General features: G+C 42.2%; 1 long non-coding RNA gene across 4 annotated transcripts in view; it reads left to right on the plus strand.

Moving 5' to 3' along the window:
* Positions 1–3,031: 3,031 nt before the first annotated feature.
* LOC111092149 overlaps positions 3,032–26,999 on the plus strand; it is a 49,609-nt gene continuing 25,641 nt past the window's right edge. For 2 of the 4 annotated variants that reach the window (XR_005378008.1, XR_005378011.1), the window contains exons 1-2: positions 3,032–3,302; positions 23,684–23,885. This is a non-coding gene — a long non-coding RNA (uncharacterized LOC111092149). The remainder of the gene's footprint in view (positions 3,303–23,683; positions 23,886–26,999) is intronic. The other 2 variants (XR_005378009.1, XR_005378007.1) reach the window with 1 other exon arrangement.

The raw sequence follows: 26,999 nt of genomic DNA on the forward strand, positions 1-26,999 counted from the left end.
TGAAATGGGAATAGAAACTAGCTTCAGGATAATGGCAAGCGTCCCAGATTAAAAAAAAAAAAAAAAAAAAGTGCAAAGACTCTGCTCGGTATACAACAGTCACTCCTGGGCATCTTCTTGCCCAAATAAGACCTCATCTCCTTTAACTTATATCTTACCTAAAGTCTCAAACCAATTTACCAGTCATCTGCCTCACAATTGCTGGTTTCAGAAGACATCAGGCTTCAAATATCCCACTTAGCACATAAAATGCGTACTCTCTTCTGAACTCACCTGTTCTCCACGTCTGCGTCGTCTCTTCCACCATCACAAATATTTGTTGAGTTGGTTTTTTTTTAAGATTTTATTTACCTATTTGACCAGAGAGAGTGGGAGCACACACAAGGTAGGGGAGCAGCAGGCAGAGGGAGATGTAGAAGCAGCTCGATCCCAATGTGGGATCGATCTCAGAGCCTGGGATCATGACCTGAGCCAAAGGCAGACGCTTAATTGACTGAGCCACCCAGGTGCCCCTTGTTGAGTGTTTAATACGGACCAGCTACCATACCCAGCGCTGGGGAAGGAACACTGAATATGACAACCCTGTCTTCATGAAGCCTGGTGGCAGGTGTAGGGACTGCTCTTGGACAAGCAAGGTCTGGATTCTCTTTCAAAGTGAAAGTTTGCAAGAGAAGAACGCACAGCTCCAGGCTGATTGATCTCTTCACTGTGTCTCATTGACCCAATGGCTTTGCCATTTTGTGCCTCGGTTTTTCTCTGTAAGGTGAATGAATGGCTCTTGTTCTCACCAGCCATCCTTGAGTGGAGAAGGAGGCCAAGAAAGTAATAAGGAACACTTTGCCAAGTGGATCCGAAACTGCTCCAGACTTCCCTCCCAGTGTCAGATCACCTCCCTGACAAAGGAATAAAGAAGGAAGCAATGGCAAACAAATTGTTTTGCGTGGTCTAAAGCTCAGCCAGAAAAATTTAAGAAAGGTCAGACTTTGCTCCACAGCACTTGGGAACAAGAGACAGCATGTTACTCTCATTTTTAAAAATCAAATTCTGATGACCTCTATTTATTCCAAACATAAGCAGAGTCAAGACTCTTGCAATTGCAAGCAACAAAAATTCATCTCATACTGGCTTAAGAAAAAAAAAAGAGAGAGGGAGGAAAGAATTCAGGCCCTGCTACTTCTAGACACTGAAATGATGTCATCAGAGATCTCTGTACCTTGAGACTAATTTCCTATCCTTTGACTCCTTTCTTAGGCAGGTTTGTTTCACATGGTGGGCCCAACGGCATGAGGCTCTACTCTCTAAGCTCATTCCTCCAGTAGAAAACCAGCTTCTCTTCCCCCATAGTCCCTCTACCCATGTCCCACCACCCAAAAAAAGAAGAAAATGAACTTCGAGTCAACTAACTTAAATCATATGCCAACCATCAAATCAGTTGCTGGCCAGCGCCTTCACTCAGGCCTGGATAGACCCCCAGCCCACCACAGGGACTATGAGATGGACAGCGGGTCCCACACAAACACACTGGGTGCTACTTCCAAAATAAGTCAGCACACCAGCCACTGTCCACAGTCTACATCCCTGATGCAAGTACTCTCAGCGGGTTCCTCAAGGGGCTCCATCTGCATGACCCACTTTGCAATTCTTTTGTTTCCCATAAAATATATCAGCTAATTCCTAGGTAACTCCATAGTGCATTCACTGTAAGATTATGCAATTCACAGTGCATTCATTTTAAGCTAATAAAATATTGTTTAAAGAGTTTATGCATAAATACAAATACATGTGATAGGAAAGATACTGAATGGGGTGCCTGAGTAGCTCAGTTGGTTCAGCATCCAACTCTTTTTTTTTTTTTTTTCCAGCATCCAACTCTTGATTTCAGCTCAGGTCACAATCTCGGGCTCAAAAGATCAAGCCCCACATTTGGCTCCACTCTGAGTGGGGAGTTGGCTAGAGAACCTCTCCCTCTCCCTTTGCCCCTCCACCCACTTGCACATACTCTCTAAATCAATCAATCAATTAAATCTTTTTTTAAAAAAAAGAAAAGATTAAGTTTTTAACTGGGTGGTCCTACAAGTTTGGTTTCCTAGTGCTTTGTTTCAGACATTCAAGGGCTCACATAGTTTGCTAAAAAGTTTATTTCTCACCCCCCAGTGTTGACTTTGGTTTCAAAACACCAATAGCGAAAGCTTTGACCTTTCTGGGCCTTAGTACTCAACACTAATCAGGTTGGACGTGTCTTACAAATCAGACAGAAATATAAGTAGACAGGGGCACCTGGGTGACTCAGTCGGTTGGGCATCCAACTCTTAGTTTCCGCTCAGGTCATGATCTCAGGGTCATAGGAGTGAGCCCAGCGTCAGGCTCTGTGCTCAGCAGGGTGTCTGCTGGGGATTCTCTCCCCTTCTCGCTCTGCCCCTCCCCTTGCTCCTACTAGCACTCTCTCTCTCTAAAATAATAAATCTTTTTAAAAAGAGAAATATAAATAGTATCTTACCTTTTAAAAGAGCAATATAAAAAGAAAATGAGTGGACCATTGTTTCCTCAAATATCACTTCCATTTGGTAAGCTCCCCTCACCCGTTGCAACTCACATTCATAGTTCAACCATTATTAAAATAAGTAGATTATTCATGCAAATGTTCTAGAAGCACTATATATCATAGCCAAAAAGTGGAAAAACCTAAATGCCCACTGACTCGTTGAAGGGATAAACAAAATGTGAAATATTACTCAGCATAAAAAGAAATGAACCACAGTTACAACACAAATGAACCTCAAAAACAGAATGCCAAGTGAAAGAAGCCAGACACACAAAACTAGAGCTTGTGCAATTACATCCATATGAAACACCTGGAAAAAGCAAAGTCATAGAGACGGAAAATAGAGTAGTGGCTGTGTGGAGCTAGGGGTAGGAACAGAATGAACTGTAGATCTGAATGAGGTGACAAAAACACCCTCACACTGGATTATGATGCGACTGTATGTGACATAATAAAAAGACTGGAATTTGGTCTTTGTCCCTGGTTCTTGGCACAGGCTCCTAAAGTCCTTAGAATCTCCCGAGTGATGAGAATGGATATCGCATGCTAGTGAGATGAGCTGGTGGGAGGTGGGAGTGGGGACCCCCAAGATAGCTCCAGGATGAGGGCTGGTGGCCAGATAGACCACGGGCATGATCACAGAGTTGGCAGTTTCAGCCCCAACCCCAGGAGAGAAAGAAGAGCTGGAGACTGAGTTATCACACCAACAACCACTGATTCACTCAGTCCTGCCTACATAATGGAACCTCCATAAAAACCCGTAAGTGGCGGGGGTTCAGGGAGGTTGGTGACCATACTGAGGACCTGGGAGGGTGGCACGTGCTCCTTCCCACATACCCTGCCCTGGGTATCTCTTCCATTTGTGTATTCTGAAGCTGTACCCTTTGTGATAAATCGGTAATAGTAAGTAAAGTGTTTTCCTGAGTCATTTTAGAGCATTATCTGACCCGAGGAGGGGGCTGTGGGAACCCCAACTTACAGCTGGTCAGTCAGAAGTGCAGGTGACAACCTGAGACCTATATCCAGCATCTCACCTGAGGGCAGGCTTGTGGGTGAGCCCTTAACGTGAGGGTCCCTCCTAACCCCGACTAGTCCGTGTCGGAATGGAATTGAACTGCAGGACACCAAGGAGGCGTCCAGAGAGTTGGCAAATTGCTTGGTGTGGGGGAGAAACCCATACATTTCATGCCAGAAATGTTGTGAGTAAAAACAGCTCCTTGCACAACTCAGTAAAATTGCTGAAAACCACTGACAGTACACTTAAAATGGGTAAATTCTGTGGTATGTAAATTACATCTCCATAAAGTTGTTTTAAAAAAAGTAAACCTGCCAGGAAATAGGCAAATGACATGAGACATTGTGCAGGCAGGCTGTCCCAGAACACAACGTTCTGGGGCCCAGCTACCTGTACCGACAGGAAGTCCAGACCGCCCCCCCAAAGATGCTCCAACACCCTCTACTTCCATTCGTGCCAGGGAGGGAAGAAGGGTCAGTTCTGCTCCTGCCTATCTCCAAGAACAAATTAGATGCAGCTCCTTCAGGACCAAGGATGGCACAGTGTGGAATCCCACTCCACCAACATTGTACCCCATCCCCCAGTGGCCCAGATCCCCACTGCATCAGGGACCAGACCCCTTAACCCCACTCGAGCTGCAAATTCTTAGGGCACAGACCTCCCACAGCAACCTAAACCCAGCGTTTCAGTGTAACTCCCAATTCCATGGTAGACCCAACCCCCAGGGGGTCCTTCCACTCACCCACTCTGCAGGTTGCTAGATTAAAAGAGTAGGGGGTACTCAGTTCAATTTAAGTTTCAGATAAACTTACACTTTTTCAATATAAGTAGATCCCAAACATTGAAGGGAACATTTTTTTTTAAAGATTTTATTTATTTATTCATAGAGACATAGAGAGAGAGGGGGGCAGAGGCACAGGCAGAGGGAGAAGCAGGCTCCATGCAGGGAGCCTGATGTGGGACTCGATCCAGGGTCCCCAGGATCACGCCCTGGGCTGAAGGCGGTGCTAAACCGCTGCTCCACCGGGGCTGCCCTGAAGGGGACATATTTATAATAAAAAATTATCCATCGTTTATCTTGCAACCCTGCATAGGGAATGAATGAGATGGTTCTACTGAGATATATTTTTATTCACTAAATCTGGCAATACTACCCCCAGAGCTATTTTATCTCCTGGGACCCTTTCTCTTCCCTGCTTCTGGATCTTTGTGGGAGCCCAACCCTAGAAGGTCTTCTTAACTTCAGTCCCAGGGACAGGCAGTTGTGTGATCAACCCTTTCCCTTCCAGAAGGTTCCAGGGCTTCTTATGCTGGTTGGTCTGCCTTCCTCTAAGCTCTACATTGCAAAGGTCAGGGCAGCCTTGCTAAGTCCAATAAAAGCTCCACCTTCCTGCTGTCCTCTGAGCCAGCAACACCTCCTCAAGCATCTGTAACTTTTTATCTATGTAGAGACCAAATAGCAGCTTCTCTTGCTGAAAAGAAAAGTTAGGGGCAGCCTGGGTGGCTCAGCGGTTTAGCGCTGCCTTCAGCTCAGGGCGTGATCCTGGAGACCCGGGATCGAGTCCCACGTCGGGCTCCCTGCATGGAGCCTGCTTCTCCCTCTGCCTGTGTCTCTGCCTCTCTCTGTGTCTCTCGTGAATAAATAAATAAAATCTTAAAAAAAAAGAAAAGAAAAGAAAAGTTAGCACAAGCTCTCTCTTCGGGCAGGGCCAGCACTTGACTCAGGAAATGCTTGTTAGCACGAATATTTGCAATTTCTAAAGCACCTACTTTGTGCCGGGCTGTGCAGTCAGGAACCAGGGCACCCTGTGAGGATCGAGGCAGGAAGGGAACTAATATTTACTGAGAGCGTGCTGAGCTCCAGGCACCATTCCAAGTGCTTTCAATGTACCAATTTATTCAATTTCATGCTTGTTTCATTCCCTTCACACCCTTGAATGAAGAAACTGCTTATTATCCACCTTTTAGAGACAGAAAACCTAAGGCACGGAGCAGGTTAAGGAACCATGCCCAAAAGGGGACCCAGCGAGTGCCACATGCTTTAATGACACAAGTTCTAGGAATCAACCACTGACTGACCAACACCTGGTCAGGAAGCATATGTCATCCTTTGCCAAGGGTTTAGGTTACAGGATCAGATGGAGGGGCACTCGGACCTGAAGGATACCACCCACCAACTGGGCATCATCCCCAACACCACCCAAAATAGCCACTGCTTCCTGGGAATTGACTCTGTGCCAGTCACTGTGATCACACAGATCTGAGACGGTGATGTCACTTGCTCCTCTAATTTAACTGCATCTTCGAAACCACACAGCAATCACCCGCATTTCACTGATGCCAAAGCCAAGAAGCCTGAGCTGTTTCCCCTATGGCGCAATAATACAATCTGTAAGACAGGGCGGGGGAAAGGGCCTCAATCATTTCGTGATTAAAAAAAAAAATGAATTGCTCAAGGATTTGAAAGGCTAAACCATTTTAAAAAGGAAAAACTAGCATTTGTTTAAAGAAAAGAAAATAATCAAATCCGGAAGTCTAAAGTGTTTACCTAATATCCAAAAGCAACTTTCGGTAAGACGGACACACTTTTTTAAGGGATAAATCTAAACTTTTGAAATGAAAAAGACCCAACTCTGTCTGGCCTTACATTTCCATGATGGGATGACTGGGTCTTCAGTACACATACAATAGAGTTAATTTCATTAAATGGGACAAGAAGTGATTGTAGCTGCCTAGAAAAAAGAAAAAAAAAACTTAATAATTATACACTCCCCTCCAAAATGAAAGGTCAGGCTGTCCTACCCAGTGAAAGTGTCACACGAGCCATTAGCCATTTAAGCCTTGGAAGTTCAGTCTTCGGTGTTCTGACTCCCAAAGCTGCTCCTCATGCCAGGTGCCTGTCGCTCCCACATCCAGTACGTGTTGTGCCGGGAACAGACCCACCCTGGGCAGGTACAAACCACTGGCCCAGGCAAGTCCTTTAAAAACAAAGATGCTTAAATCTGAGACACAACATCCCTTTGTCCTTTGGAACCTGCAGCATCCCCCCCTCTCGTCCAACGCCCAAAGTCAGCTAACTCGTGGACTGAGCCAGGTAATGTCACTCTCAGGATCCTGAGGATCCACTTGCCGTCTTGTGACCCAGGGGCATTCCTGGGTCTCCCTGAGCTTTTGTTTACAAGAACCTCACTTTTGTGCTTTTCTCTGAAAGTCCTTACCGGGAATTCATTTCTCGGGGGCGACAATTCCTCTGCTGGAATTAATCTGCAAACAAAACCAGCTGTGTTGGAGGGTACAGGAATGAGGGCAAAGAAGGTACCTTCCAATGTGACCAGTATTAATCTAATCATAACATACATCAAATAGAATTTTGGTTAAAAACCTGTGGTAATGGGGGCACCGCGGTGGCTTAGTCAGTAAAGAATCTGCCTTCGGCTCAGGTCATGATCGCAGAGTCCTGGGATCGAGTCCCATATTGAGCTCCCTGCTCATCAAGGAACCTGCTTCTCCCTCTCTTCCTCTCTCTAATAAATACAATCTTAAAAAAAAAATCTATAGTAATGATAATGTCACGGGGTGATGGAGCAGGATAAGAAAGCTAAATCCTCACCTCCTACGGCGGGAAGCCCACGCATGACATCTGATATGTAGAACCAAGTAGACCTGGAGGCGGACTGCCCTCAAGGAGGAGGGAACTCAGACCACCCCTGCCCCACTGTCTTCCCAGGGCTGCTGGTGATCACAGGGACAAGATGCTTTTGTAAGTCACGCTGCATGGTCACCAAACAAGGACCACCAAAGCTAGCAATGCAGCAGGAGCTGATAACCTTGCAGAGAAGAGGGAAGGACAGAAGGGAACCACTGGGCACCGCGCTGGAAGCTTCAAGGGCAAATCTCACCAAGTCCCACGGCTCTGCGTGGCAGCTGCCATCTCCCACCTTCGGTAGTGAGGAAACAGGCTCTGAGAGCTGAGGTCCACTTCCCAGGCCACGCAGGAAGCGGAGTCAGGACTGCACTCCAGAGCCCTCTGCATCCTGCCCTGTGGTTTGCCCACCCTGAGGGTCACGGGGCACACTCCTCTGTGGGTGAAGGCGCCGGGCGAACACAACTGAACATAACTTTCTGGTTTTAAGGTAAAAATGCCTCCACTCTGCTGATGTATCAAACAGCTATTAACATGTTCTCTACAGATTTAAAAAAAAAAAAACCATCTAGCAGGTACCACATTCATGGCTCCAGACTCCGTAAGGGGCAGGCTAATGACTCATTTAGTAACCCCCCATGATGCTCCTTAACATTTAAAATGAAATGGACAAAGTCTTTTGTGTGCTATAAAAGAAAAATGTAGCTCAACAGGTGCATTAAAAGGCCATATTTTTAAAGGCATTTCTGTTTATAATTATTGGCATTTGTGCTCTAATGCAAGATGAAAATCCTTCTGCTTAACACCCTGAATTCATCTAGAGGGAAGGAATAAAAAAATCAAGTTTGCCTTGAAAACCAAGCTACTTTTTCAAACAGCCTGAGACTCCCAGTAGAACTCAAGTCGCCCTGAGTTGATTTTGAACTATGAGCAACTCCCCTCTCTTCTTTAAAAGTTTATTCATTGATTTTTTTAGTAATCTCTACACACAATGGGAGGCTCAAACTCAAGATCCCAAAATCAAGAGTCGTATGTTCTTCCAACCGAGCCAGCTGGGCATCCCAACTCCCTCCTCTTTCTTAATTAAGAGCTGACTTTTCAGCTAAAAGGCCCCCTCCTGCAGGAAGCCTATGATGACTGCACCCGGCACTGGTGACCAATGCCTCCTGAATGCCTGGAGCATTTATTACCTGCAACCCCCAGTTCTCACATCAAACAATTGTGTGAGGACCTACCCATCCCAATTACTGCACTTGGTGCAGGGAACAGACCATAGAGATGACAGAGAAGGACCCCGCTCTCCTGGATCTTACCCAAATGAATAAACAAGAAGATATTATGAACTATGGAAATAAGCCAGCTGATACCACTGAAAGTGACTGGATGAGGACGGTGGCATGCTAATAAATGTTTAGCCACCAGCTCTCTTAGGGACAAGGGGAGGCCCTAATTCAGAGTGTTTTCCCATTTCTTTTGTGTAAATACCCTCACATCATGGTTGCCTGTCTGGCTCAAGAGAGTGGATTATTAAATTTTCAAAAACATTATAAGCTGTTAGTCAAGCTACCACCATGGCATCCTGGGACAAGGACTTGGGAGAAGGTGTGCAGCAGTGCGCCATTATGTGAGAGCTCCACCACATGAATGGGAGCACTGCGTAACCTCAAGATCACAGGAAATACCCAAATGTGGTAAAATAATTAGATTTTTTTAAGATTTTTTATTTATTTATTCATGAGAGACAGAGAGAGTGAGAGAGGCAGAGACAGAGGCAGAGGGAAAAGCAGGCTCCGTGCAAGGAGCCTGATGTGGGACTCGATCCCAAGTATTGAGGATTATGACCCAAGCCAAAGGCAGATGCCCAAGCACAGAGCCACCCAGGCATCCCATCCTCTTTGTTTTTAATGCAATTTGCTTCATCATAACTATTTTTTTATTTTTTAACTTATTTAAGAGAGAGAGAGAGAGAGCATGAGACAGAAAGAGCACAAGCAGCGGGGAGGGGTAGAGGGAGAAGCAGACTCCTCGCTGAACAGGAAGCCTGATGCGAGGCTCGATCCCAGGATCCCAGGATCATGACTCGAGCAGACAACAGATGCTTAACCGACTGAGCCACCCAGGCGCCCCTATATAACTTTATCTTTAATAGTGACTACACTTGACTAACAGCTTATAATGTTTTTGAAAATTTAATAATCCACTCTCTTGAGCCAGACAGGCAAGCTCCAACACACCCACATTAACAAGGGGGACAGAGAAGGGCTGTTCTGAGCAAGTGACTTTTACGATAAAACCAGAGAGGAGGGGAGGTGCCAGCCACGCAAAGATACTGACCTGAGAGGGGCCTGGGCCGCGGAGGGAGAGGAGGTCAGTGGGGCTGGAGCTCAGGCGAAAGAGTGCGTGTGGAGAGGCCGGCCTGGAGGACGGGCACACTGTGCAGAGCCTTTGGATGGTAGAAGTGACTTAGCTGACAGTCTCGTGACAACAAGAAGCCACGGAAGGTTTTATTAGGAACCTCTGGGAGAATGGGCCACAGGAGTAACAAGAGCGGAAGAAGGGAGCCCCTCTGGGCAGCTGTAACAGTTGTCCAGGAGGCAGAGGTGACACCTCCCGATGCTTGTGTGTGCTTTTGCAAATGGTATGTCTTAAAGGGGCCTTTACATTTTTCTTGCCTGAGCCCCCCAAAATGAATCACAGAGAGTAAGATACTCCTATTTTAAAGACAAGGATGGGACGCCTGGGTGGCTCAGCAGTTGAGCATCTGTCTTCGGCTCAGGTTGTGATCCCAGGTCCTGGGATCGAGTCCCACATCGGGCTCTTGCATGGAACCTACTTCTCCCTCTGCCTATGTCTCTGCCTCTCTCTCTCTCTCTCTCTCTCTCATGAATAAATAAAATCTTAAAAAAAATACAAGGAAACGGTGCTGAGGAATATCTCAAGGACTTCAACAAGGCTACAGGGCATATTAATGGTTGTGACAGGGCTTGAATTAGTGAACTAAAGGATCATATGCCCCACTTTCTCCAAGATTATCTGTTTTGCCTCATGCATCACGATTATTATCACCACCTTTCACTTTGAAAGATGTACCAATTTGAGATATAAATACAGAATGAGGGAAGACAAAGAACTATGTGAGGGTGCCCTGGAATTGGAGGTATGGATAAGAACTCATGATTTCTAAAGTGTATGTTTGTGTGCATGTGTGTGTAAATGGGCTGCTGAAAGGGCCTAGAAGCAAAGACAGCCCAGAGGCAATGCACACATCTCCAACCCAAATCTTGGTCTCTAAAACCATTCCTCAAGAAAGAAACCAGAGGTCCTCAAAGAAGTAGGTAACTTCAGAACTAGAACAGGGAAGGTACAAGCTAAACCTGGAAAATCTTATGCCAAAAAATAATAACATGCTTGAAACAATGATGGGGAATGTCAAAAGAAGGAATTCCCATTGGCCAAATCTGGGACAATTTGAGCACCAAAATAATTAAGTATAGTAATGAATTACAAACCATTGGGAAAGATGCAAAAAAAGTATGGACACTGATAGAAAATAGAGCTTGGGCAGCCTGGGTGGCTCAGTGGTTTAGCCCCACCTTTAGCCCAGGGCATGATCCTGGAGACCAGGGATCGGTCCGGTGTCTGGCTCCCTGCATGGAGCCTGCTTCTCCCTCTGCCTGTGTCTCTGCCTCTCTCTCTCTGTCTCTCTGATGAATAAATAAAATCATTTTTTAAAAGTTTTAAAAAGAAAATAAAGCTAAATAAATTTACAGTAGAATGGTAACTGCCAACTGGTCAGTGCGGAGAAAGTGGCAGATTTGTAAAACCATCATTTTCGCAGCATTTGAAGAGAAGTTCTAGCAAAAAATGGTTTAAAAAAGCGACATCTAGAGAAGAGTCCAAGGTGGTGGAGGAGTAGGAGACCTTAGCTTCCTCTGGTCCCAGGAACTCAGCTAGATCGCTATGCAATCATGCTCAACACCTGCAAACTCAACTTGAGACCTAAGCAAAGAATAGCTGCAACTCTGCAACTAGAAGAGCAACCACTTTCTGCAAGGTAGGAGGCATGGAGAAGTGACAGCGACCCATGGGAAGAGAGACCGCAGGGCGAGGGAGCCTCAGCAGCCGGCACTGGAAAGGGGAAGAGCAGCTGAGCACAAAATCACAAATTTCAGAAGTCTGCTCGGGTGAGGGACGTCCCTGCCTCAAAGGCGCTCAGGCAGCAAAGCAGGGGGGGGAATCCCAGTGGGACAGTATGGTCTCAGGATCCCCAGAGGGTCACAGGGAGACCAGGGGTACCTGCGTGTGGCAGGGGAAGCCAGCTGCAATCAGCGAGCCCAGGAGCAGGCTCTCAGCTTGGGGTGGCCACAGACCCCGAACTGGGGTGCAGTCTGCATGATCGGTCTCCCAGCAGGGGCCCAGCAAGTGGTAAAACCGGGGAGACCCTCCCTTCCTCCCCGGGGCGGAGCCGTGCAAGGAGTGAACTGCAGGAGTCTGCGGGGCTTAGAGACTCAAGACAGGGTCTTGTGCCTGAGATAGACACCTTAGGTCACAGGCTGGGTGAGCATGGAGTGCAGATGGGGACCAGGGAGACAGGAGGGCTGGACTGCTTTTCCCTAAGGCTGCACTAAGGAGTGGGGCCCCAGCTCTCGGCTGCGGGACTGGAGATTGGGAGGCTGCCTTTTTCACCTCATCCTCTAAAGTTCTGGGGAAAGCCTTCAGGGAGGGTATTATGTCAGTGAAATAAGGTACTCAGAGAAGGATAATCATCATATTGTTTCACTCAAACGTGGAATATAAGAAATAATATAAGGAATTATAAGGGAAAGGAGGGGAACTGAGTGGGAAAAATTAGAGAGGGAGACAAACCATGAGAGACTACTAACTCTGGGAAATAAAGGGTTGCAAAAGCAGAGGTAGGTGGGAGGATGGGGAAACTGGGTGATGGGCACTGAGGAGGGCACTTGATGGGATGAGCACTGGGCATTACACTACATGTTGGCAAACTGCACTTAAATTTTTTAAATGTGGGGGGTGGGGGAAGCCACTTAGAGCAATCCGGAGCAGATTGCTTAGCCCAGCCCCCTGGCAAGGATGGTGCAATTCTGCCCAAAGACACTTGAGACTCAAGGCAACAGGACCCTCCCTAGAAGATCAGCAAAGAACATCCAGCCAAGACTAAGTCTACCCATCACTGAGAACTACAAAACTCCAGCGCTAGGGGAATACGGCATATGGAATTCATGGGGGTTTTCCCCACCATTCTTTAGTCTTTCCATTTAATTTTTTTACTTCTTTCCTTTTCAACTAATTTCTTATGTCAACAAGGTTTTAAAAAATATTTTTTGATTTTCATTTTTACAGTTACATTCTACCCTTTCATTATATTTTATTTTATATTTGTGTGTGTGTATGTGTATGTTTTTCTTTCTTTACAATTTTGGGATGTAGTTTCTTCTAGAAGACCAAAATACACCTAGAATATAGTGTATAGCTCTGTTCTCTTCACCCTTCTGATCATATTAACTTTTATTTTGCTTTTTTTTTCTTCTTTTGTTTTTGTTTTGTTTTGTTTTGTGTTTTGTTAAAGTCTTTAATTTTCATCTTTACAATCACATTGTATTCTTTCAATGTATTTAATTTTATTTTTGTATATTTTTTTCTTTCTTTACAATTTTGAGATGTAGTTTCTTCTAACAAACCAACCAAAATACACTCAGGATATAATGCATTTCTCTGTTCTGTTCACCTGTTTATATTCCTTCCTATTTTGTCTTTTAATTTCATTTTTGCAATTACATTCTATCTTTTCATTGTATTTAGTTTTTGAGTACATATATGTATTTCTTTTGTTACAAGTTTGGGATCTAGTTTCCTAACAAATAGACCAAAATAGACACAGGATCCATTATATTGCTTGATTCTATTCACCTATTCTATTCTGTTCTATTATATTCTCTCTCTTTTTTAAGGTTTTTATTTATTTATTCTTGAGAGACACAGAGAGGCAGAGATATAAGCAGAGGCAAAAGCAGGCTCCCTGTGGGGAGCCTGATGTGGGACTCGATCCCAGGACCCTGGGATCACAACCTGAGCCAAAGGCAGATACTCAATCACTGAGCCACCCAGGGGCCCCTATTCTCTTCTTTCATTTTTTTTTCAGTTTCAGGTCTCTTCTGATTTGTTTAGTGTATATTTCTCTGGGGCCATTGTTGCCATTTTAGTATTTTGTTTTCTTGCTCTTCATTCTTCCCCGGACAGAATGACAAGATAGAAAAACTCACCTCAAAAAAAGAGAACAAGAGGCAGTACTGACTGCCAGGGACCTAATCAGTTTAGACATAAGTAAGATGTCAGAACTAGAGTTCAGAATAACGATTATAAAAATAGCAGTAGGGCTTGAAAAAAGCATAGAAGACACTAGAGAATCCCTTTCTGAAGAAATAAAAGAATTAAAATCTAATCAAGTCAAAACCAAAAAGGCTATTAATGAGATGCAATAAAAACTGGAGTCTATAATGGCTAGAATAAATGAGGCAGAAAAGAGAACTAGTGATACAGAAGACAAAATGATAGAGAATAAAGAAGCTAAGAAAAAGAGATAAACAACTACTGGATCACAAGAGGAGAATTTGAGAGATAAGTGATACCATAAAGTGAAACAATAATAGAATAATTGGGATCCCAGAAGAAGAGGAAAGACATGGGGGGCAGAAGGTATACTGGAGCAAATTGTAGTGGAGAACTTCCCTAATCTGGGGAAGGAAACAGGCATCCAAGCCCAGGAGGCACAAAGAACCCCCCTCAAAATCAATAAAAATATGTCAATACTTCAACATATAACAGTGAAATGTGCAAATCTCAGAGCCAAAGAGAAAATCTGAAAGCAGCCCGGGGCAAGAGGTCTGTAACCTAAAAGGGTAAAATATTAGATTGGCAGCAGACCTATTCACAAAGACCTGGCAGGCCATAAAAGACTGAAATGATATATTCAGAGTGCTAAATGAGAAAAATATGCAGCTAAGAATACTTTATCCAGTTAGGATCTCATTCAAAATAGAAGGAGAGATAAAAAGTTTCCAGAACAAGCAGAAACTAAAAGAATTTGTGATTACCAAACCAGCCCTACAAGAAATATGAAATGGGATCCTTTAAGCAAAGAAAGAGCCCAAAAGTAACATAGAACAGAAAGGAACAGAGACAACATACAGAAACAGTGACTTTACATGTAATATAATGGCACTAAATTCATATCTTTCAATAGTTCCTCTAAGTGTAAATGGGCTAACATCCCAATCAAAAGACACACACAAAAAAATCAGATTGGATAAAAAAAAAAGCAAGACCCACCAATATGCTATCTGCAAGAGACTCCTTTTAGACACAAAAATACCTCCAGATTTAAAGTGAGGAAGCAGAAAACCATTTATCATTCTAATGGACCTCAAAAAAAGTTGGAGTGGTGATCCTTATATCAGACAAGTCAGATTTTAAACCAAAGACTGTAATGAAAAGATGAAGAGGTGCACTATATAATAAAGGGTCTATCCAAGAAGAAAATCTAACAATTGTAAATATTTATGCCCCTAACATGGGGGGGGCAGCCAATTATATATGTCAATTAATAATCAAATTAAAGAAACACATTGATAGTAATACAATAATAGTAGGGGACTTTAACACCCCACTCACTGCAATGGACAGATCATTTAAGTAGAAGATCAACAAGAAAACAAGGGCTTTGAATGACACACTAGACCAGATGGACTTCACAAATACATTCAGAATATATTCAGAATATTCTATCCTAAAGCAAGAGGATACACACTCTTCTCCAGGGCACAGGGAACATTCTCCAGAATAGATCACAAGTGGGTCACAAATCAGGTCTCAACCAATACAAAAAGACTGGGATCATTTTCTTGCGTATTTTAAGACCACAATTCTTTGAAACTTAAACTCAATCACAAGAGGAAATTAGGAAAGAACTCAAATACATGGAGACTAAAGAGCATCCTACTGAAAAAAGAATGAGTCAACCAGGAAATAAGAGTTTTAAAAATTCATGAAAACACATGAAAATGAACACACAACTGTTCAAAACCTTTGGAATGCAGCAAAGGTTGTCCTAAGAAGGAAGTATATAGCAATACAAGCCTTTCTCAAGAAACAAGAAAGGTCTCAAATACACTACCTAACCTTACACCTAAAGGAGCTGGAGAAAAAACAGCAAATAAAATCTAAACCCAGCAGAAGAAGAGAAATAATAAAGATTAGAGCAGAAATCAATGCAATAGAAACCAAAAGAACAGTAGAACAGATCAACAAAACTAAAAGCTGGTTCTCTGAAAAAAATCAGTAAGATTGATAAATAAATCCTGGTAAATAAATAAATAAATAAATAAATAAATAAATAAATAAATCAATCCCTGGTCAGACTTATCAAAAAAAATGAGAAAGAACCCAAATTAATAAAATTATGAATGAAAGAGGTGAGATCACAACCAATACTGAAGAAATACAAACAATTATAATAACATATTATGAGCAACTATATGCCAACAAATTAAGCAATCTGGAAGAAATGGATTCATTCCTAGAGATGTATAAACTATCAAAATTGAAACAGAAAGAAATAGAAAACCTGAACAGACTCATAACCAGCAAGGAAATTAAAGCAGTAATCAAAAATCTCCCAACAAACAAGAGTCCAGGGTAAGGGCAGCCCAGGTGCCCTCAGTGGTTTAGTGCCTCCTTCAGCCCAGAGTGTGATCCTGGAGACCCGGGATCAAGTCCCACATCAGGGTCCCTGCATGGAGCCTGCTTCTCCCTCTGCTTGTGTCTCTGCCTCTGTGTGTGTGTGTGTGTGTGTGTGTGTGTGTCTCATTAATAAATAAATAAAATATTTTTAAAAATCAATGGGCAGCCCAGATGGCTCAGTGATTTAGTGCTGCCTTTAGCCCAGGGCATGATCCTGGAGACCTGGGATTGAGTCCCACATCAGGCTCCCTGCATGGAGCCTGCTTCTTCCTCTGCCTGTGTTTCTCTCTCTCTCTCTCTCTCTCTCTCTCTCTGTCTCTGTCTCATTAATAAATAAATAAAATCTTTAAAAAAAAAAGAGTCCATGGTCAGACAGCTTCTCAGGTAATCCTATCAAACATTTAAAGAAGAATTAATACCTATTCTTCTGAAACTGTTTCAAAAAATAGAAATGTAAGACAAACTTCCAAACTTGTTCTATGAGACCAGCATTACCTTGGTCTCAAAACCAGACAAAGACATGAATTCAAAAGGAGAATTAGAGACCAATATCTTCAATGAATATGAATGCCATAGAAAATTTCTACCATAAGACTACACAATAGGATCCAACAGTTCATTAAAAGGATTATTCACCAAGACCAAGTGGAATTTATTTCTGGACTACAAGGGTGGTTCAATATCCACAAATAAATCAATGCGATACACTACATTAATAAAAGAAAGGACAAGAACCATATGATCCTCTCAATTGATGTAGAAAGAGCATTTGACAAAATACAGCATCCCTTCTTGATTAAACCTCTCCACAGTAGTAGGGATAGAGCAAACATACTCAATATGATAAAAGCCATATACGAAAAGCCCCTAGCAAATATCATTCTAAATGGGGAAAAACTGAGAGTTTTTCCTCTAAGGTCAGGAATATAGCAGGAGTGTCCACCATTACCACTGCTGTTCAACACAGTACTAGAAATCCTAGCCTCAACAGTCAGACGACAAAAAGAATTAAAAGGCATCTGAATCAACAAAGTAGTAGTCAACTCTCACTCTTTGCAGATGACATGATACTCTATATGGAAAACCCAAAGACTCCACCCCAAAATTGCTAGAACTCATACAGGAATGCAGCAAAGTGGCAGAATATAAAATCAATGCACAGGAATCAGTTGCATTTCTATATACTAACATTGAGACAGAAGAAAGATAAATTAAGGAGTTCATCCCATTTACAATGGTACCCAAAACCATAAGCTACCTAGGAATAAACCTAACCAAAGATGAAAGGATCTGTACTCAGAAAACTATAGAAAAAGAAAGAAGAAAGAAGAAAGAAAGAAAGAAAGAAAGAAAGAAAGAAAGAAAGAAAGAAAGAAAGAAAGAAAGAAGAAAGAGAGAGAGGAAAGAAAGAAAGAAAGAAAGAAAGAAAGAAAGAAGAAAGAAAGAAAGAAAGAAAGAAAGAAAGAAAGAAAGAAAGAAAGAGAAAGAAAGAGAGAAAGAAAAGAAAACTATAGAACACTCATGGAAGAAATTGGTGAAGACACAAAGAAATGGAAAAAACCTTCTGTGTGCATGGACTGGTGAAGAACAAATATTGTTAAAATGTCTATGCTACCTAGAATAATCTATACATTCAATGCAATCCCTTTTAAAATACCATAAACTTATTTCACAGAGTTGGAACAAATAATCCCAAAATTTGTGTGGAAACAAAAAAGATCCCAAATACCCTAAGGTATGTTGAAAAAAGAAAATCAAAACTGGTGGCATCACAATTCTGGACTTCAACCTCTATTATAAAGCTATGATCATCAAGACAGCATAGTACTAGCACAAAAATAGACATATAGATCGATGGAAAGAATAGAGAATCCAAAAATGGACCCTCAACTCTATGGTCAACTAATCTTCAATAAAGCAGGAAAGAATATCCAATGGAAAAAAGATAGTCTTCAACAAATGGTGTTGGGAAAACTGGACAGCCACATGCAGAAAAATGAAGCTAGACCTTTTCCTCACACCATACACAAAAATAGACTCAAAATGGGTGAAAGACCAAACTGTGAGGCAGGAATCCATCAAAATCCTAGAGGAGAACTCAGGCAGCAACCTTTGTAACCTCAAATGCAGCGACTTCTTACTAGACACATCTCCAAAGGCAAGAGAAACAAAAGCAAAAATTAACTATTGGGATTTTTTTCAAGATAAAAAGCTTTTGCACAGCAAATGAAAAAGTCAACAAAACTAAAAGGCAACCTATGGAATGGGAAAAGATATTTGCAAATGACACATCAGATAAAGGGCTAGTATCTAAAATCTATGAAGAACTTCTCAAACTCAACACCCAAAAAACAAATAATCCAGTCAAGAAATGGGCAGAAGACATGAACAGACATTTCTCCAAAGAAGACATACAATTGGCCAACAGACATATGAAAAAAATGCTCAACATCACTGGGCATCAAGTAAATACAAATCAAAACCACAAGCGATACCACCTCACAAGGGTCAGAATGACTAAAATTAAGTCAGGAAATGACAAATGTTGGAGAGGATACAGAAAATGGGGAACCCTCTTACACTGTTAGTGGGATTGCAAGCTGGTGTAGCTACTCTGTAAAACGGTATGTAGGTTCCTCAAAAAGTTGAAAATAGAGCTACCCTACAACCCAGCAATTACACTACTAGGTATTTACCCCAAACATACAAATGTACTGATCCGAAGGGGCACCTGCACCTCAATGTTTATAGCAGCAATTTCTGCAATAGTCACACTATGGAAGGAGCCTAGATGTCCATAAACAGATGAATGGCTAAAGATATGGTATATACATACAAGGGAATACTATTCAGCCATCAAAAACATGAAATCTTGCCATTTTCAATGACATGGATGGAGCTAGAGGATATTATGCTAAGCAAAATAAGTCAATCAGAGAAAGACAGTTACCATATTATCTCACTCATATGTGGAATTTAAGAAACAAAACAGAAGATGATAGGAGAAGAGAAGAAAAAATAAAACAAGACAAAATCAGAGAGGGAGATAAACCATAAGAGATTCTTAATCATAGTAAACAACCAAAAGTTCACTGGAGGGGAGGTGGGGTAACTGGGTGATGGACATTAAGGAGCACATGTGATGTAATGAGCACTGAGTATTATTTAAGACTGATGGATCACTGACCTCTACCTCTGAAACCAATAATACATTATATGTTAATTAATTGAATTTAAATTTTTTTAAACTCTAAAAAAATTTTTTAAGTAATAAGATTTATGTAAAAAGCAACTATGCTATTAATGATATATTACATAGGAGTTATTCCAACTTATTCCTAAAGAATTTTAAATTCAAATATACTTTTAAATAATAATATGGAATTAGTCTTTTACAAATAACTCACAACATATTTTGTAAAGGTCCCTGTTGACAGTACAAAATTGTTACAAATTTTATTAAGAACTGTTACACAAAAATGCAACATCAATAATAAACCATACTTCATATTAAAAAAAAAACAAAAGCTATACGTAGGGGGAAATGTGGACAAGAAAAGGGATATTCATGTGATCTTAAAGTTTCTCCACCCACATCGCTTCTTAGATACAGGGAGGAATAGTTCCTATACACTGGAAGAATCAGACAGCTCCTCTGAGTCCTGGGTGATAGAATCAGCATCTCTAATGAGGGCAAGTGGACATCATGGGCCTGCAGACAAACACCCTGAGAAGGGCACAACATCACTAGTGGAGTGACCCGATGGGGAATACAAACCCTAAAGCAGTACTTTAGGGAAAACATATTTGTAATCAGCTAAATTAATAAAAATGGTATGTGTTCATATATAAAGGCCTAAAAGGATACACACTAAAGAGCTGAGAGTCATCACATCTGCAAAGTGAAAAAGAGGAGGCAAGAAAACGTGCACTCCCTGCTTTATATATTTGGATAGTATTTGAATATTTTGACAGGCATATACCATGCCTGTCTTAATACCAAAAAAAAAAAAAAAAAAAAAAAGAAATATAATCAGCATCTCTGTCACTGGGGCTCTGGTGACTAAGGTCATTTGCAACAAGCAATGGCCTTGGCTGTCCTGCCTCTCTTAACTGAATTCTCTGAAAGGCTTCAACGACGCTTGGGCATTTTTCTCTCTGAAATGCTTGGCTTTAACAAAATTCTGAGTAGAAGTATGACCATGAGTCACAATTACAGGAAGGTTTTATAAATATTATGTAAAAATTACCTAAGGCAGCTTGGCTAAAACTTGCGCAAGCAGAAATGATTCACCCAAAACAATAATTGGGTGAGGAGGGGAGAAAAGTGAAAACCTTCATGGGTCATTTTGTTCAATATCATCCCATGCTGCCCATATCCAGAATGTTGGGATAAATCTTCCCCTTCTGATTCAACAGGCTTACATTTGTCACCATACCTGGGTTTGATTCCAAGAGCCAGGGACATAAGGCCCTTTCTGGACATGTTGAGGCCGCCATTTTGAAGAATGGTGTTCTCCTCCATCCAAATAAGGGGGAAAAAAACACATCAAACACAATTATATAAGGATAGTAGAAAAGCCCAGTGGATGTCTGTCTGGAAGCATTTGCCAAGAAAGTTATATTTATATCTATGCTCATACATCTAATCCTTCTTAGTATTTTCAATAAAATCACATCACATCAGACATCACCTGAAACTACTTCTCCTTCCTCAAACCTGTAACCAGACTCAACCGCTTTTCTCCCTGTCATTGTTTTCACCAACTGCTTGAGGCTGAAGACAATCTCATCCGTCCTTAGGCCAAGACTTCTTTGGGCATTCTGTATTTTCCTCTATTTTACATTAAACCTGCTTTTCCCAAATTTCAGTTATATCTTAGCATCTCCACGGTGATTGCCAGATCGGTTTACAACCTGTCTTAAAATTGACTTAAGGTTCCACACAAATCTAAAGATTACTTGTTCCAACTCTCTGAAGAAAGTCCATGGTATTTTGATAGGGATTGCAGTAAATGTGTAAATTGCCCCGGGTAGCATAGACATTTTCACAATATTAATTCTTCCAATCCATGAGCATGGAATATTTTTCCATCTCTTTGTGTCTTCCTCAATTTCTTTCAGAAGTGTTCTATAGTTTTTAGAGTATAGATCCTTTACCTCTTTGGTTAGGTTTATTCCTAGGTATCTTATGCTTTTGGGTGCAATTGTAAATGGCATTGACTCCTTAATCTCTCTTTCTTCAGTTTCATTGTTAGTGTATGGAAATGCCACTGATTTCTGGGCATTGATTTTGTATCCTGCCACATTGCCGAATTGCTGTATGAATTCTAGCAATCTGGGGGTGGAGTCTTTTGGGTTTTCTATGTACAGTATCATATCATCCGCAAAGAGGGAGAGTTTGACTTCTTCTTTGCCAATTTGAATGCCTTTTCTTTCTTTTTGTTGCCTGATTGCTGAGGCTAGGACTTCCAGTACTATGGTGAATAGCAGTGGTGAGAGTGGACATCCCTGTCATGTGGAAAAAGGGGAACCCTCTTGCACTCTTGTTGGGAATGTGAACTGGTGCAGCCACTCTGGAAAACTGTGTGGAGGTTCCCCAAAGAGTTAAAAATAGACCTGCCCTACGACCCAGCAACTGCAGTGCTGGGGATTTACCCCAAAGATACAGATGCAGTGAAACGCCGGGACACCTGCACCCCGATGTTTCTAGCAGCAATGTCCACAATAGCCAAACTGTGGAAGGAGCCTCGGTGTCCATCGAAAGATGAATGGATAAAGAAGATGTGGTCTATGTATACAATGGGATATTCCTCAGCCATTAGAAATGACAAATACCCACCATTTTCTTCAACGTGGATGGACCTGGAGGGTATTATGCTGAGTGAAGTAAGTCAATCGGAGAAGGACAAACATTATATGGTCTCATTCATTTGGGGAATATAAAAAAATAGTGAAAGGGAATAAAGGGGAAAGGAGAGAAAATAAGCGGGAAATATCAGTGAGGGAGACAGAACATGAGGGACACCTAACTCTGGGAAATGAACAAGGGGCAGCCAGCTGTGGGGATGGGGTGACTGGGGTGATGGGCATGGAGGGGAGAACTTGACAGGATGAGCACTGGGTGTTATGCTATATGTTGGCATATCAAACTCCAATAAAAATATAAATAAATAAATAAATAAATAAATAAATAAATAAATAAATAAATTTTAGAGCAAGTATGTTGGAAAAAAAATTGACTTAAGGGGATCCCTGGGTGGCTCAGCAGTTTAGTGCCTGCCTTCAGCCCAGGACGTGATCCTGGAGTCCCAGGATCGAGTCCCACATCAGGCTGCCTGCATGGAGCCTGCTTCTCCCTCTATGTCTCTGCCTCTCTCTGTCTGTCATGAGACAGATTTTAAAATCTTTTTTAAAAAATTGACTTAACATTTTTAAAAGTACATCTTTTTAAACTTAAATAAGGAATTATTTTAATGGAAAATGGATATGCCTTCCTAAAAATGCAAAAACAGTACCACTTGCTGTATTAGGATATGCTGAGTTGCATGGCAGAAACAAACAATCCCAAATTCTCTATATCATTACACGTTAGAAATTCATTCCCTGAGTGATTAAGGTTCACTACCATCCAGGCCACCCTCTCTAATGCCACCATCCCCTATGAACCCAGGCTACAGCCAACAGACACCCGCCAAGTCAATATGTGATTCTACAGTCACTGGTTATAGAGCTGAGCAATGACTACTGAAGGCTTTCCCATCTAAGTGTCAACTGTGCCTTCGGCTCACATCTCATTGGCCAAAACAGATCACATTACCATGCCCGACTTCAAGACGACAGAGGACCGTGATCCTCCTGTGTGTGTCCAGAAGTGAAGGAGACCAGACAGTGGTGAGTCAGGGAAATGCCTGCCATGTAAATCATGAGAAGACAGTAAACCCAAAAATAAACATAAGAATGAACAATGTTATTAAATTCTAGCTAGATACTGTTGCCTGCCAAAGGGAAAGGAGCCAGAGACAGAAAGGCGTTAAAGAAATACAAGCAGAAGAACCCCTCTAACATGCCATGGAGGACAATAATTCCAAAAATAAGTGTAATGAAAATGAACCAGTAGTATTTTAAAGATTGAGATGATATATTCAAAGTGATTTATCACTAATCAAAGCACATTGCTTATGACTGAGGACTAACTCGATCACTTTTATTATTATTGTTATTAGTTCCATTCAGAGAAGCATTATGCACATATTCACTGAAACAGTTATGAAAACTGTCCAGCAACATTGAAAAATTCATACACTATATGGAAAAAGCAGTGAGATAACTGCTTCATAAAATTGTGTACTTGACACTGAAGTATCATCCAGCCTTAAAAAAAAAGAAACCCTACCGTGTGCAACAACATGGATGGACTTTAAAGGCATTTTGCTTCGTGAAATAAAACAGATTCAAAATGACAAATTCTGCATCATCTCACAGATACGTGGAATCTAAAACGGTCGAACTCACAGAGGCAAAGGCCAGAATGGTGGCTACCAGGGGCTGGGGTTGGGGGAAAATGAGATGTTTCTTAGAGGGCACAAAGCTTCACTCACGTAGATAAAATAAAAAGTTCTAGACATCTAACGTAGAGCATGGTGACAATAGCTGATAACACTGTACTGTATGCTTGCAGTCTGCAGGGGGTAGATCTTCAGTGTTTTCTTTTTTTTTTTTTAAGATAGTCACACAGAGAGAGAGAGAGAGAGGCGGAGACATAGGCAGAGGGAAAAGCAGCCTCCGTGCACCGGGAGCCCGACGTGGGATTCGATCCCAGGTCTCCAGGATCGCGCCCTGGGCCAAAGGCAGGCGCCAAACCGCTGCGCCACCCAGGGATCCCGATCTTCAGTGTTTTCACCACCAAAACAAAGGTGACTGAGGAGGTGAGGTGATGGATGTGTACTAGCTTGATGGTAGTGATGGTTTCATGATGTGCACGTCTCTCAAAACATCACATCTACTTTAAACATGAACAAAACTTATCTTTAAAATGTAAAAACAGGGCAGCCCGGGTGGCTCAGCAGTTTAGCGCCTGCCTTCAGCCCAGGGCATGATCCTGGAGACCCGGGATCGAGTCCCATGTCGGGCTCCCGGCATGGAGCCTGCTTCTCCCTCTGCCTGTGTCTCTGCGCCTCTCTCTCTCTCTCTCTCTCTCTCTCATGAATACATAAATAAAATCTTTTTTAAAAAAAATAGGGACGCCTGGCAGGGTCAGAGGTTAGCATCTGCATGATCCCGGAGTCCTGGGATCGAGTCCCACATCAGGCTTCATGCATGGAGCCTGCTTCTCCCTCTGCCTATGTCTCTGCCTCTCTCTGTGTGTCTCTCATGAATAAATAAATACAATCTTTTTAAAAAATCGTTAAGGGGATCCCTGGGTGTCTCAGCGGTTTAGCGCCTGCCTTCGGCCCAGGGCGTGATCCTGGAGTCCCGGGATCAAGTTCCGCATTGGTCTCCCAGCATTGAGCCTGCTTCTCCCTCTGCCTCTCTCTCTCTCTCTCTCTCTCTCTCAGTCTCTCATGAATAAATAAGCAAAATCTTTAAAAACAAAATAAAATGTAAAAACATAAAAACATAAAAATACATATATGAATAAGGACTAGGAGAAAACTAGTCCTGTTCACAGAGAGTCCATGTGCTGGCACCTGTGCTAAGTGCTTTCGGCCTTGTTGAGTCATTTAACCCTCAGAATTACCACAAGCAGGGCGCCTTGGTGCCGCAGTGGTTAGACGTCCAGCTTTTGATTTCAGCTCAGGTCATGATCTCAGGGTCAGGAGATCAAATCCGGTGTTGGGCTCCATGCTGAGCATGGAGCCTGCTTGAGATTCTCTCTCCCTCTTCCCACCACCAACTTCTCTTTTGAAAGAAAGAAAAAGGAAAAAAGAAAAAAGAAAAACATTGAATTACCACAAGGCAGGTGCTACAAACTCCAGATAACCAATGAGGAGCCTGGTCACAGAAGGACTAACTAGCCCACACTACAGAGCTTGTTACTGAAAAAAACTGAGATCTCAACATAAGTCTGATGCTCAAGTCTGGGCCCCAAGGGGTTCATTTTAATTGCTTGCCCTCCAAAAGCTTAGATATGCCGAATGCATTACATCTCTTTATTTGCCATCAATTGATTTTGGATCGAAGCCCTCATTCTTTTGGGCTGGTAAGAAATTCAGCCCTAACTATTCTTCCTTTTTCACTAAAACCACAACCATTAACCACACCATTGCCTGCTCCTTTAGGACCATGCACAGGGCCTAGGAAATTTCCAGCACCAATTGGGAAGCTGCCCTGAGTCTGGCTAGCTGTCCACCATAGCTGCTGCCAGATAGACCATTCCTGCCTTGAGCTTCACCCACTCTGCCTCTTCCACACCAAGTATAGCACCAGGCATCTCTGGGATGCCCACAGCCCCTGCCTAGCCCACACTGCCCCTTTGAGTAAACATGACCATCCTCCCTAAGACCTTGGGGAGGGTTTCCAAAGAACAAGGTTCACGATTCCTGCTCAGGATCCCAATGAGAACAAATGCCTTCTCCTGCCCCAGCCTATGAAATTTCTTCCAATAAATAAATAAATAAATAAATAAATAAATAAATAAATCTGGGTAAATCCTTTCATCTCTTTTAAAATTTCTCCCATTAGAATTCCTCCTTTCCTCCAACCCATTCTTGAGGGGGCTTTGGCCAGCAGCCACAAGTCAAATGGCTTCAGGACCCAGCCACAAGTGAGCAAAATGAAGACCACATGGTCCATGGAAAGAAGGCAACTGCTCCTCAGCACCTGCCCAGAGTTGTCTTAGGAGAATTTTAGGATCAGAGTTGCCAGATAAGTTTCCTGGAGATTTCAGAAATCACATGCTTAGGTGAAATTGCACAATCTCTAAAATGCTATACAGGTCTACGGAAGTGCCTTTCAGGCATTATGAAGGCCAGTGTGTGATCCTTGGCTAACTTAGGCTTTGAAAAAAAAAAAAGAAAGAAAGAAGGAAAGAAAGAAGAAAGAAAGAAAGAAAGAAAGAAAGAAAGAAAGAAAGAAAGAAAAAGAAAAGAAAAGAAAAGAAAAGAAAGAAAAGAAAGAAAAGAAAAGAAAAGAAAAGAAAAGAAAAGAAAAGAAAAGAAAAGAAAAGAAAAGAAAAGAAAGAGAAAGAAGGAAACTGGGAGAACAAAGTGTTCTTCACACAATTCCTGCTTTGTGCAATATCAGAGACCTCCCCCAAAGAAAGAAAACCTAAAACCTTCTCCCTACCTGAATGGGAAAAACAAAGAGAAGAAAAAACATTACAAACTTAATGTCTCAAAAAAAAATTACCCTAGTACATCTCCATTATTGTCTTATTTGTACAAACTATAAAAATTCAAAGAGCACTTTGACTCCATGATCTAACACATGTTATTTATCCAGATTCTTTTTGGTTACAAGTGATAAGAAAAAAACTAGCTGAGACGCAAAGAGATTTTATTGCTTGTATAACTTAAAAGGGTAGATGTGGCTCTGGGCTCAATTTTATAAATAATTCGGACATTGTCACCAAATCTTGGTTTGCCTCCATCTCAATAAATGGGCTTCTCAGGCTACATGTAATGGCAAGACAGCGGGAGACTGGAACTTGCTTCTAGGTTCAAATATGAAGGAGAGCCTCTTTCCCAGGAGCCCCTCTTCAGGCTCCTTGCGATCCACCAGCTATGATTTGCATCCCTGAACCAGTCACTAAGGCTGAGAGATGAAGAGCTGGTGACTGACCTCACGCCAGGTCCTGCTCCACCTGGGAGCTGAGGCACCCTCCCCAAGCACACGGTGGAAGCAAGGAGGAAGGCTTGCCAAAAGAAACTTGAAAAATGAACAAATGGATGCTGAGAAGGCAGAGGATGTTCACCATAATAGACTTTGAAAAGCCCTCACTCAGCAACCTGTTTTGCACAGCTGCTTACGAGAGGCTCAACAATTTTGAAGTGGTGCAAACCGACAACCACCACCCGCCCTCCATCACCGACAATTTCTAG

Source organism: Canis lupus, chromosome 24 (assembly GCF_011100685.1).
Source record: "Canis lupus familiaris isolate Mischka breed German Shepherd chromosome 24, alternate assembly UU_Cfam_GSD_1.0, whole genome shotgun sequence".
Classification (NCBI taxonomy): domain Eukaryota; kingdom Metazoa; phylum Chordata; class Mammalia; order Carnivora; family Canidae; genus Canis; species Canis lupus.